Source organism: Amblyomma americanum, chromosome 6, assembly GCF_052857255.1.
Source record: "Amblyomma americanum isolate KBUSLIRL-KWMA chromosome 6, ASM5285725v1, whole genome shotgun sequence".
In the NCBI taxonomy this organism is placed as follows: Eukaryota; Metazoa; Arthropoda; class Arachnida; order Ixodida; family Ixodidae; genus Amblyomma; species Amblyomma americanum.
Window position 1 is genome coordinate 170,116,337 of NC_135502.1, and position 12,106 is coordinate 170,128,442.

Genomic DNA, 12,106 nt, shown 5'->3' on the forward strand with positions numbered 1-12,106 from the left:
ATCGACGTTAATTCATATAACGTGGTGTGAAAAGAGAACAAATTCGGCTGCAATAAACAAAATCCTGAGTGCGGAGCAGTGGGAGAGGATGCTTTCCAGCGAGGATCCGGCGGTCCAGGCAGGACTGGTCCGGAGAGCCTACCTGGCGGCAAGACTCAGTGGGGCCATGGACTAGGGGCTCCAACCCTGCCACAAGAGCCACAGACCACATCAAAAGATGAGAAGAGTGCCTCTACTCCGAGACCCACCCATATATTTCTATGAATAAAGTTATTACTACTGCTATTTGTAACCTTGCGCTACGGAGTTCAGCTTCATCGCCATCACAAATCCTACACGTGGATGACCTCCTTCGTGCGAGCGTGGACTGCCCTACCTTTCTTGCAAAAGAACCACTGAGCAATCTGGCCGAGCATCTCCCTTTGGCGATGTCATCATAGATCGACCGGTCACATTAAAGCCTAGTTCCGTGACGGATCGTATTAAAGCAATGCCTGCACATCGGACCACCAGTGGGCTAGGAGAAAGGGAAAGTGGCAGGATGCTGATCCGCTTTTTATTCCTCATGCAGGTGCGTTCTTTTGGAAACGCACGCTGCGTCCGCTCTGATGACAGATTTTTATGCGAAGCATATTAACGTAGGTTTCGGGCCTTCGCGCGACGCCCGGCGGTGGCCACCATTGACCCTGAAGTGGGGTCACGTGACATGACGTCACGTGATGACGTCACACAGGCTGCAGATGGGGCCTCATATCGCGCCGTCGGTCGCCTCCCGGCGGTGGCCACCATTGACCTTCAAGTGACCTTCAAGTAGGTCACATGACTGACGTCACGTGATGACGTCACACCGGCTGCAGATGGGGCCTCATATCGCGCCGTCGGTCGCCTCCCGGCGGTGGCCACCATTGACCCTGAAGTGAGATCACATGATGTGACGTCACGTGATGACGTCACACCGGCTGCAGATGGGGCCTCATATCGCGCCGTCGGACGTCGCCCGGCGGAGGCCTCCACGCTTCGGTTCGCGCCGTCGCGCGCGACGCGGCGGCGGCGCCACCATCGCTGCATCACGTGATATGTGACTTCACGCCAGGGATGAAGCGGCGCGCGCCCGCCGTCGCGTCAGTCTCTGTGCCCGCAACCGCGCCAGCGTCTTTGCGCCGGGCGTGTATGCGGTCAAGATGCCTCCAAACGCTAAGGACGTTAATAATCGGAATGCACAACGAAGGCTGCAGCGTGCTACGGAAACCGACGAAGAACGCGAAGAACGCCTAGCCAAGCGGCGCGCTCAATATGCGGCTCGACGACAACGCTCCGAGGGTGTAACTGCTTAACATGCTTCGCATCCACTTCGCATGCTTCGCATCCATAAGCCTCCAATTTTTTATTCCGTTTCCTCGCCCACAGATTCGCGGTTTTCGTTATGTGTCTGTATCGTTGTATTCACGGCTGGTTTACTGCATCGCTAGAGTTCTCTTAATCGGTGACGTAGAAACTAACCCAGGCCCCTCTCAGAGCAATTCCGGCTCTAAACAAGCACACGTTCTACATCTTCTATCGCTGAAGAGTTCAAGTAGTAAGCACCGATGACGCTTGTTCCACTTCTACTCAGCCAACTATTAATGAAATGCTTGCCGAATTGCTTGCAGGTCAAAGCAAAATGGCTGATGATATTGCAGAAATAAAATGTTTTCAGCAGACAGTGAACTCTCGTTTTGAGGCACTTGAATCACGAGTATCTGCTCTTGAGACACAACCGGCAACCTCAGATTGCGACGCAAGCGACGAGACCGTGCAACGCCAGTTGAATTCGTTGTCTGAGGTTGTTAACAATCAAGTTAAATCAAATCAAATCAGTTGATTCAAACATCCCGAGATGCCTAGGGGCACGGACAAAGAACCCTAAAGAGGGTTGATGAGGTCCATGCCCCCTAGAAGGCATGCAGTGGAAAGCGCAGAATGTTTGAAATGCAACCAGTGAATTAGCAGAAAAGTTGTTTTGCAGAAATGAGCTGGAAAAACCGTTCTCTCAGAAACAGCCTTATATTTCACAGCCTTGCTTTAGATGGTGAAGAAACTAGAAAAGCTCTGTTCATTGCGGCGACAAAGGTATTCATCGATAATCTTCAGTTGGACTGTCCTAAAATAGAAAGGTATCATCGGCAAGGTAGAAAGCAGGAAGGGCGGCCTCGTCCTGTTATCGTTAAGCTACCAGGCATTCGGGATAAAATTGAAGCGTTAAAAAACGCTCATAAGCTAAAAATTCCGGCATTAGATTATCGGAGCATTTTTCTGCTCAAGTTCGATTAATCCCGAAAAAAATATGGGACGCAGAAAAGTCTCATCGCGACAGTGGCTCAAATGCTCATTTGCGTTTTGACATAGTGTTTATTGATAGCGAGAGGTATAAATGAAATGATGTGGAGAAAGGTTTGGTCAAAAATTCCAAATCAACGCCCCTGGCTACTGCTGCTGCTACTGGTGCCATGACACCTGCAGATTCCCACTGACTGGACACCGCCATCAATTTTCATGTTCTGAATATTAATGCCGGAAGTTTACTAAACAAGCTTACAAACTTTATCCCTTTATTCCTCACCCAATCGTCTGATATCAGTGCAGTCACCGAAACTTGGTTGCATGATGGTATAATTGACTCTGAAATAACTCCTCCAGGTTTCGTTTTAATTAGAGCGGACAGGCAGCATGCGAAAGGAGGCGGTGTCGCTCTCTTCATTAAGTCCACTCTGAAATTTGCTGAAATTTCTGTCCCTGTCGAAATAAAGCCCACTTGGTGCATGCTCTACTTAGGTAACAAATAAATTGTAATCGATGTACTGTATCAACCACCTGCATGCTTTAAGTAACTTCTTGCATTCTCATCACATCAGCAATATAAATATAATGATCCTAAGAAACTTCATTCTTCCCGGAATCATCTGGCCTAAATTATCCATTACTAGTCACGACGTTGCAATCAGTAATGAACTTGTAAACTTTTTGCAATCATTTGGCTTCAAACAGGTAGTTGAAAAGTCCACGAGGTCCGCACCAATACTGGATCTCTTTTTTTTCTAAGCTCTTCTCTTCTTGCGACGAATTTTACATGCGAGGTTACCGAAGGGATATCTGATCACAACACTGTTCTTGTTTCGATCCAATTTTATGTTCCTTCATCGAATCTGACGTATTCAACATTTCCGGATTTCAGTGGAGCCAACGAAGTGGCTGTCCTGGACTTATGAAGTGACTCATTTCAACCGTTTCAACCTTTTAGCATATCAGGTGACGTGAATTCCTTGGTAACATTTTTCAAAAACAACGTGAAGGTCTGTATCAATGTTTAGTTCCATTAAAAACCAAAAATCAAAACCACAGAATGCCCTGGATAACAAGAGACATACTACTGCACCTTTGTCGCCGTGTTACCAGACTATGCGTTTCCGAGCGCAATTGGGACCCTGCGCTTGTTAAACACTTAAGCGACGCTAAAGACGAACTTCGTGTCAAATATCACTAGGCAAAATACTTTTAGGCCAGAAATACCTTGCACCAAATAATGAAACGCAATGCCAGCAAATGTTGGGCACCTGTTGCCAAAGAACACTAGTCCCTATACCTTTATTATTGATGATGAGCCTGTCTGTGACTCGTTAGCTACAGCTACCAGTTTCAATGGATATTTTCAGTGAGTGAGACGATGCAGTAGCTCTAGACCAGAACGCCGTCACTTCGCCTCTTCAGTTTTCTTGCTTATTTACGACATTATAATGTAACCACTGTTTCTTTTTTTTTTGACGGAGATACAAGTGGAGGATGTTGGACTTCAGTCCGGTGGGTCAGCCGCCGCCGCCCAGAGGAAACGTCTTGGCCTCCCGAATGACGCAAGCAGCCAGGCCACCGTGGTGTACTCAGCCACCAGTGATGTCTCTACGGCTGACGACGGCTTCAACAGAGTCCTAAGCAAGAAGGCCAAACGGAGACTGCGCAAAGGTGAGGACTCATCGTCGTCGAGTACGTCCACGATCACTACGGAGCGAGGATCATCGGCACACACTGTCCTATTTGTGGCAAAGACTCCCACCGACAATCTCAGCCATATCAATAGACAAGCCACGTCTGCATTCCTGGAGGCTCACGTCCCAGGAGCGATTAAAGATGTGAGAGTGAATCGTTTTAGGAATGTCGACGCCATTGATGTCATGCACCAGAACGCGCTTGAAAGTTTGAGCAACATCAGAACGCTCGGCGGCATCAGCGTTCATTTCCATGTCCTTCTAGTCAGTGGCACTACGGCAGGCGTCATTCACGACGTCGACGTAGCCATCCGCGACTCTGGTCTGCCCATTTTGATCCAATCAAGCTATTGACGGTGTAGCCTTACTGCAAGCTCAGCGTCTTGGGAGGACAAAGTGCATGAAGTTGACCTTCCAAGGGGACTGCATTCCAACGTACGTGAAGGTAGGGCACTTTTGGCATGCAGTTAGGCCTTTCGTCCCGAAGCCTCTCCAGTGCCGGAAATGCATGAAGATAGGACACGTGAGTAGTACGTGCAATTTCCCCATCGTGTGTCCACGGTGTACTCAGCCTCACAGCGGCGATTCTTGCCGGGCAACAATCCTTGCGTGTCCCAATTGCAGCGGCCCTCATGACGCTGTCTCAAAAGATTGTCCTCGCCTAAAAAGAGAAAGGGCGATACTCAAACAAATGACAGGACACAATTGCATACACAGAGATGCTGCCGCTAAGGTGCGACGACATCGTCGCCCTCGTCACAGACCTAAAAGTGTAGCGAGCATTGGAAAGGATCGTCCAAGAATTTCCGCAACTTGTCCTCCCCATCCGCATACTACTTTAAGGAACGGAAGCCATATGACTGGCGAGGCAAAGACGGTTGTTGCAGACGGGCCTGGGCCATCCCTGCCTGAGCTGCACACATCCGCAGTGACCAAGCAGTTATTGTGTACTCAGAGTCCCGAGCTTATTGCTAATCAAACACAAATCCCAACTCCGGTCCAAGACCGGGACCGGCAAGTGACTTGGCCATCACTCCCGAAGCACTGCACACCGTCAATGATAGAACACTCACCGCGCACCCATTGTGTTGAGCTTGCTGCTGGTCGGGTAGTAGGTCAGAAACCGGAGCAGGTCGCAGACGAATGCTAAAGCCAATCGTGAATGCCATGCGTGTGCTGCTTTCCAGCATGCACATGCCAGCTGCACAGAATGCACTGCAGATGCTGGATTTCTTGAATACAGTGCTTGCAGCTGCCAAGCAGCTGGCACAACACATCCTCCAGCCTCATCCTTCCGAGAAGTCCGATGCTTGAGAGAGAGAGAGACTAATGAAGAAACAGAGAATTTAGCCGGCGTTTCAATATCGCTGGCATGCTACTCTGCGTAGGGAGGGGAATTTGGGAGATAAAGACTGAAGGAGAGCAGCGTGGAAGAGGTGGAAAAAAAAACGAAGATAAAATAAAATGCAGCCATGAAATGGGTACTAAGGATGCAGTGGCGAGTATTGATGTAACCTATGGAATGATGGAGTGCATAGTCCGACGAATGGGCTGACGAAGTTCACTACAAGAAGAATGCATGAAGGTAACCTGCAAGTGAATTTAGAGCTTATCGAGATGTCCAATGTCTTTTAAATATGTAAAAAGAAAGTTCATTGCAAGTCTCTGTTGCCTGAAGCAGGCTAAGGGGCCTAAAACTTTGTCCATTGTTAGGGGCACTGGGCAGAGCTTCTTCATGCAATGTTCATAGTACGCACGCTCGTTAGCATACGCAGGGCACTCAAGCAGGATATGTTCCACAGTTTCTATCGAAGCACAGCTGTCACAATGCGGACTGTTCATTTGTCCAAAACGGTATCGCAGGCTATTTGTATATGCAGCATTCAGACGAAGTCGGTGATAAAGTGTTTCGAGTTGTCGAGGAATTCTGGGTGAGAGTCTTGATCTAAGATGTGGGTCGATTGAGTGAAGAAATTGGTACTGATGTGTCGGCAAACTCCAAAGCCGATACGTTTCTTCGTACGCAAAACTTTTAGCCATTTGGGACACATCAGATTTCGTGAGAAAACTTCGAATGTATCTCTGATGTTGATGGCCCTTGCGGGCCGCTTCATCTGCTTTTTCATTAGCCATAATGCCACAGTGAGCAGGTACCCACTGAAATGTTATGCAGTACCCTGCGGCAATAGCTAAATGATGGATATACCCAATGTCCAGGGAAACTGGCTGGTGATTCGTTTTCTTCAGCAGGTTGGCCAGGATCTGCAGGGATGCTTTTGAATCGGTGAAGATAACCCAACGGCCGGCGGTTCGGCGCAGGATGTAAGAAACAGCTTCCTTAATGCCGTGAAGCTCAGCTGTTGTAGAGGAGGTCCTCCGCTGCAGCCGGTAAGAAAGGGCATGGCCTGTTGAGGGCACATAAAGTCCACAAGAAGAAGTTTCTTTAGTAGTTGAACCATCGGTGAAGATATGGGTGTGCTGCGTATATTCTTCGATTAAGTAGGCGAGAGTAGCTTGCAGAAGTGCTGCCTGTGGCATGCGGCTCTTTGCATTCACACCTGGAGCAGACTTCTTCACCTTTAGAGGAGAGAGTGTCCATGGAGGAAAGGCCAGAGGTGGTAGTTTCTGAGGCTGATTAATAGTAGGAAGGGGCAAGAGCTGCACTGCCTGGCCAAAGCTAGAATTGCTGTGAGTTAGGTGGACACGGTGTAGGAAGTGCTTCTTCCCTTGCAGGACATGGCGGAGATGGGTACGCATAGTTTCCTGGGCGGCAATTACCTCTAGTGGGAGACATCCTGCCTCCGCTACTGTTCCTGATGCAGAGGAACCCTTTGGGAGGCCAAGACATATTCGCAGGCAGTTGTTTCGTGCGGCATTGAGAGTCTTATTGCTTGATGAAGATAATCGTTGAAGCACTGGTAGACAGTAGCGCAAGGCTCCTTCAACGTAGGCTTTTTCAAGCAGAAGCATTGATCGGCAGTTGCTACCCCACCTTGTTCCCGCCATGAACCTGAACACTTGCGATGCTGCAGTAATCCTCGCACGGAGTGTTTTGATCTGAGGTGACCATGACAGATTATAATCGATTACAGCACCCAGGAATCGCCGAGATCGTACATATGGCAGCGATCGTCCGCCTAGGAGCAGCGGATATCGGATGATCGTTTTTCTTGTAAACGCCATTGCAACACTCTTTACTGGCGAGAGACGAAGACCTCTGGAAGCCAGGTACATCGAAATGTGCAATAGTGCTCTCTGAAGACGTTGCTGGGTAATATAGCGCGAACGTGACGCGGTCCAGATGCAGATATCATTAGCATAAATTGTTATGCGGACCCCTCGCGGAAGGCGTCTTCTTATGCGAATAAGGACAATATTGAACAGGAGAGGGCTAAGCACCGCTCCCTGTGGTACGCCCTCTCCACTGCGTGAAAGCGTGTTGGACCGTTTGGAGTGGTAATAAAAATTTGTCGTTCTTTTAAATAATGCCCAATCCACTTGTATAGCCTTCCTCCAAGGCCAAGACTGCCAAATGCTGCGAGAATTGCATGGTGAAAGACGGAGTCAAAAGCGGCCTTGATGTCTAGGAAAACGGCTGTTGGGATGTACCCAGCATGAAGGTACTCCTCAATTGATGAGACGAGGGCGATGATATTGTCAGTTGCAGACCTGTTTTGACGGAACCCGTTCATTTCTTGGGGGAACTCATTTCGGCTTTCTAGGAACCAAGTTATGCGCTTGCAGATCATGCGCTCCATGAGCTTACCTAAGCAGCTCAGTAGGGCAATGGGCCGGAATGATGCGTAGCTTGTTGGCTGCTTACAGGGTTTCAAAACGGGCACGATTTTCGCCAGCTTCCATTCCGTGGGGACCTCACCAGCCATCCAGGAAGAATTGTAATACTCCAGGAGTCGAAGACGGGAGGTGTGGGGTAGCTTTGCAATGGCGTCATAGGTCACCTCATCATGACCCGGAGACGTGTGCCTGTTTGTCTCCGCGATAGCTGTGGATAGTTCTTCCATTGTGAAAGGCAGGTCTAACGCTGGCACGGCCGCCTTTGGGATGCCTGTTTGACCATCTGCGGAGAGTGTCGAATGCCCTGACCCTGCCGACAGCAGCTTGCAGTATTCTTCTGAGACTTCTTTTATAGATTTTTGTTCGTGAAGGGAGAGTGCAGCGAAGGGGTGGAGTTGTTGAAGTGGCGTGCGCATACCTCTAACTATCCGCCAAATATTGCTTACTCGTTTGCGCACATCCAGCGTAGAACAAAAGTCACGCCACTTTTGACGACTGAGTTTATCCATGTAGCGTCGAATGTGACGTTGTGCCCGTCGGCATGCACGTAGGTCATCGAGGCTTTTTGTGCGCAGAGCTTTCCTTTCAGCTCGCCTGCGTATAGCGCAAAGCCTTTGGAATTGTCATCATTTGAAGGTAGGTTATCATTTTTAGCTGTAAGTTGTGTACTCGCCCTCAGGCAATACGCAATTGTCGATGCTAATTCCTCATTGCGAGTTGCCGCAGTAACTCCTCTGCTTACAGCGTCCTTGTATGCGTCCCAGTCTGTAGATTTTATAAGGAATTTCTTTGGGTTCCTCTGCGCATGGAAAGCCGATATGAGGATTGGGTAATGGTCGCTTGCACGTGTCTCCAAATCAGTGCACCAGCCAAAGTTGTGGGCGAATGAACTTGTGACAAATGTCACGTCGATGCTGCTGGTAGTCGTCGGGCCTCGGAGGTAGGTGATGCTGCCGTCATTTAATGGCTGAACTGAATGCTTGGAGAGAAGTTTTGCAAGCTTGGCACCTCGGGCACATGTATGTGAGCTGCTCCAAATTTCATTATGAGCATTGAAGTCTCCGCAAATAATATGTGGAGAGGGCGTCCTTGTTATCAAGTCTTCAAGTCTCAAAGCATCAAATGGCGTGCCTGGCTCAAGATATACTCCAATCAGAGTGTACTGTTGTCCGGCAATAACTGTGACAGCGCATACGTATTCATTGTCGCTGTGAGGCGGGACATCAACCGGTGAGGCCGGGATATCCTTGCGAAAGCCTATCAGCAATCTGCTGACGTTATCTGGTCGTTGTGAATGATGGAAATAGTATCCATTGAGTCGGAAAGTTTCCTCGACGCGTGATTCACAGATGACTATGATGCTTGCGTTGTCATCAACATTATCAGCCGCAATGGCAAGCAGCCTTTCTACACACTGGAACGTCTCCGCTGCCTGTCTGCCTGTGACTTTCAGTGCGTTTGTCATTGTTTGTCGTCCTAGATGCAGACCACATTGCTCTACTTTTTATTCTTTTTCGCCCCCTCATCCCTCTCCCCCAGTGCAAGGTAGCCAACCTTAACCTGTCTGCCTTTCCTTTACCACGTCTACCTCTCTCTCTTTCAGTGGTTAGTTACAACAGATAATCTCGAAGTAAATACTTTTGCGGGCAATTGCCAATGTACTGTTGATATAGTTTCAATAACCGTCCAAAGTGATATGCCTAATGTATTTCTACCTCGTTATTTCACTTCACTTCAGTTCACTTTATTTTTTTCTAAATACCTCTTTCTGGAGGTATTGCATAAGGGGTGGGGTTACAGATATTTGGGAAAAGAAAAAAAGTACAGTTCATTGCCTTTGAAAATGGGCTGGCACGGCTTCAAGAAATGAAGATGGGCATGTGATGGCGACGACTTGGTGGGAAAGGGCATTCCAGTCCACAACTGCTCGGGAAAAAAAAAAGATCCTAAAACGTAGCTGTGCGAGCAACAGACCGAGTTATCCGAAACGCATGCGCAGCGCAGTGAGGTATGTGAGTGCGATGCACAAAGCTTGCAATGCCGCAACGAAGTAAGAGGCTTTCAAGGCTGGAATTGTCCTTCGGAGATGAGACGCTGATTAAATGCGAGTATGGGCATGAAATGAACGGCACGGCTTTGAATCGATTCGATCGCATTTGTTAGGTACATCTGAGGCGAATTCCAGATGGGACTGGCATGCTCAGGTTTTGATCCGATAAGCTTTTTATATGCGAGAAGTTTCACGTGTTGGGGCGGGGGGGGGGGGGGGGGGGGGGGCATGACGGTGGTGACATTTCATGAAACCTGAGGACCTGTTGACAGACGATATGATGCTAGTTATATTTGCGCCCTAAGAAGATCGCTGCAGAGGGCGATTACAAGATACTTATATGACTGGACGCGTTCTATGGAAGAGTTATCAACTTCATATTAGAAACGAAGGGGGTTACATTGGCGAGTTAAAGAGGCGAATTTACATTTTGGGCGTTTAAAATCATTAGCCAGCAATAACACTGTTCTTGGACTTGGTAGAGATCATGGTGCCGAGCTATTTGATCAGCTATTAGTAATTTTCCGAAAGATTACGCAGTCTTCGGTGAAAATTTTTATCTGACAGTGTATACATGAGAAGGTAGGTTATTTATGTATATTAAAGATAGGAGAGGGGCGACTACAGATCCCTGCGGAGATGTTGAAGGGATTGTGCTTGAGCTTTTGTTGTTAACATAGACCAACTGTGAGCGGTTAGTAAGGAAGCCCTTAATTTAGTTTAGAACGTTTAGGTGCAAATTTAAAGCGGCGAGTTTCAGTAGCAAGGGTTGGTGAGGTACCTTGTCAAAATCCTTTGCCAAATCTAAGAAAACTGAATCAGTTTGCAGGTTTCAATACGGGTTAGTGTGCAGGTCAAAAGTAAAGATTCCTAGTTGTGTCTCGCATGAGAGGCCCTTTCGAAAGCCATGTTGCGCAGGGTTAAAGAAGTCGTTGGAATCAAGGAAATTTATGACATGGGTGTAGATGACATGTTCCATGATTTTGCATGGCACGTTAGTTAGGTAGATGGGGCGGTAGTTTAATGGGGATTATTTTGTAGCTGATTTGTGGACCGGGATAACCTTCCCCATCTTCCAGTCGTCCGGCAGAGTTACTGTTGTTACGTTTCGAAATATCCCGAGCCTCGGGACAGTGGGTTTCGGACGGACATCCGCTGGTCTGGCCAAACTGCTCCAAGCTGCTTCCTCGGGTTCCCGGCGCGCGTATGTTTTCAATTGTGTGCATCGGGAGATCGGCGCCGAGAGGGTCGTGCGCTAAGTGGCAAAGCCCATTACAACCAGTTGCCGGAGGCGGCGAGAGTGTGTCTGGGTGTCCTGTTGGGTGGCCCGTGCCCGGCGGCGGACGCGGCTGCTGTTGTTTACAGCGAGCCCCACCGTTTGTGTACCAGCCGTTCTGAAGACGCCTCCTCTTCCATTGTGCGGAACTCTGTTCGCAAGTGCTGCTTCGACTTGTGCCTTGTTTTCGCCCCTTCCACCTGGGTCGCCTTTCGTGTTTGTCATCGCTGCTGCAGGAACGGCCAGGCGCCGGAAGTGGCGAGGGTGTGTCGGGGACGTCTCGGTGGGTGGTTCCCGAAGAAAGTGCACGTGACCCAAAAGGGTAGTGATTGGACGCTTTTCATTAAACCAAGTTCCCCAACTAGGGACCTGGGGACACGGGACCCTTTAAAACGAGCCGCAGTGCTCATTGTGGGACCGAAATCGCTTCGATCACCATGTAAATAAATCTCTGTTAGTTTTCTCTATTGCTCGACTCGTCTCTGCATCGTCGTCAAACGCGATGCCCGAGTGCCTGCTGCCCGACTTCTGACGATCGGCTCTTCGCTACCCGTTGGGTCCGCTAACGGAGCAGACACAACGCAACACTGTTCATGGAGACATGCGAGAATAATAGGGAAGATATGTCCTTAGCACTTTTTAAGATTTTAGTATTTATGTCATCAGCCCCAGCAGCCGATGAAAGCCTAACATTGTCAATGAGGATCGAGATGCAATGCGCACTGATGTTAACAGGGGACACTGCTGGAAACATTGCCGGAGATAGGCTGAGCATTGATTGATCAGTTTCTGTCGTGAAAACCGTAGCAAAAGAGCAATTGAAATCGCCGGCACAGTCAGCGTCACTGATCTCTTCATTAGTAAGGACAATGGCACTTGTCGCTTGTGGGTTTAGTATTTCCCAAAACTTTCTATGTTTGCTTATTAAGATTATTGGGAGGTCTGTTTTGAATAAAGTTCCGCGCTTCG

General features: G+C 48.6%; 1 protein-coding gene across 1 annotated transcript in view; it reads right to left on the bottom strand.

Moving 5' to 3' along the window:
• nab (NGFI-A-binding protein homolog) overlaps positions 1-12,106 on the bottom strand; it is an 867,324-nt gene that overhangs the window by 599,211 nt on the left and 256,007 nt on the right. The gene's annotated exons all lie outside the window — the stretch shown is intronic.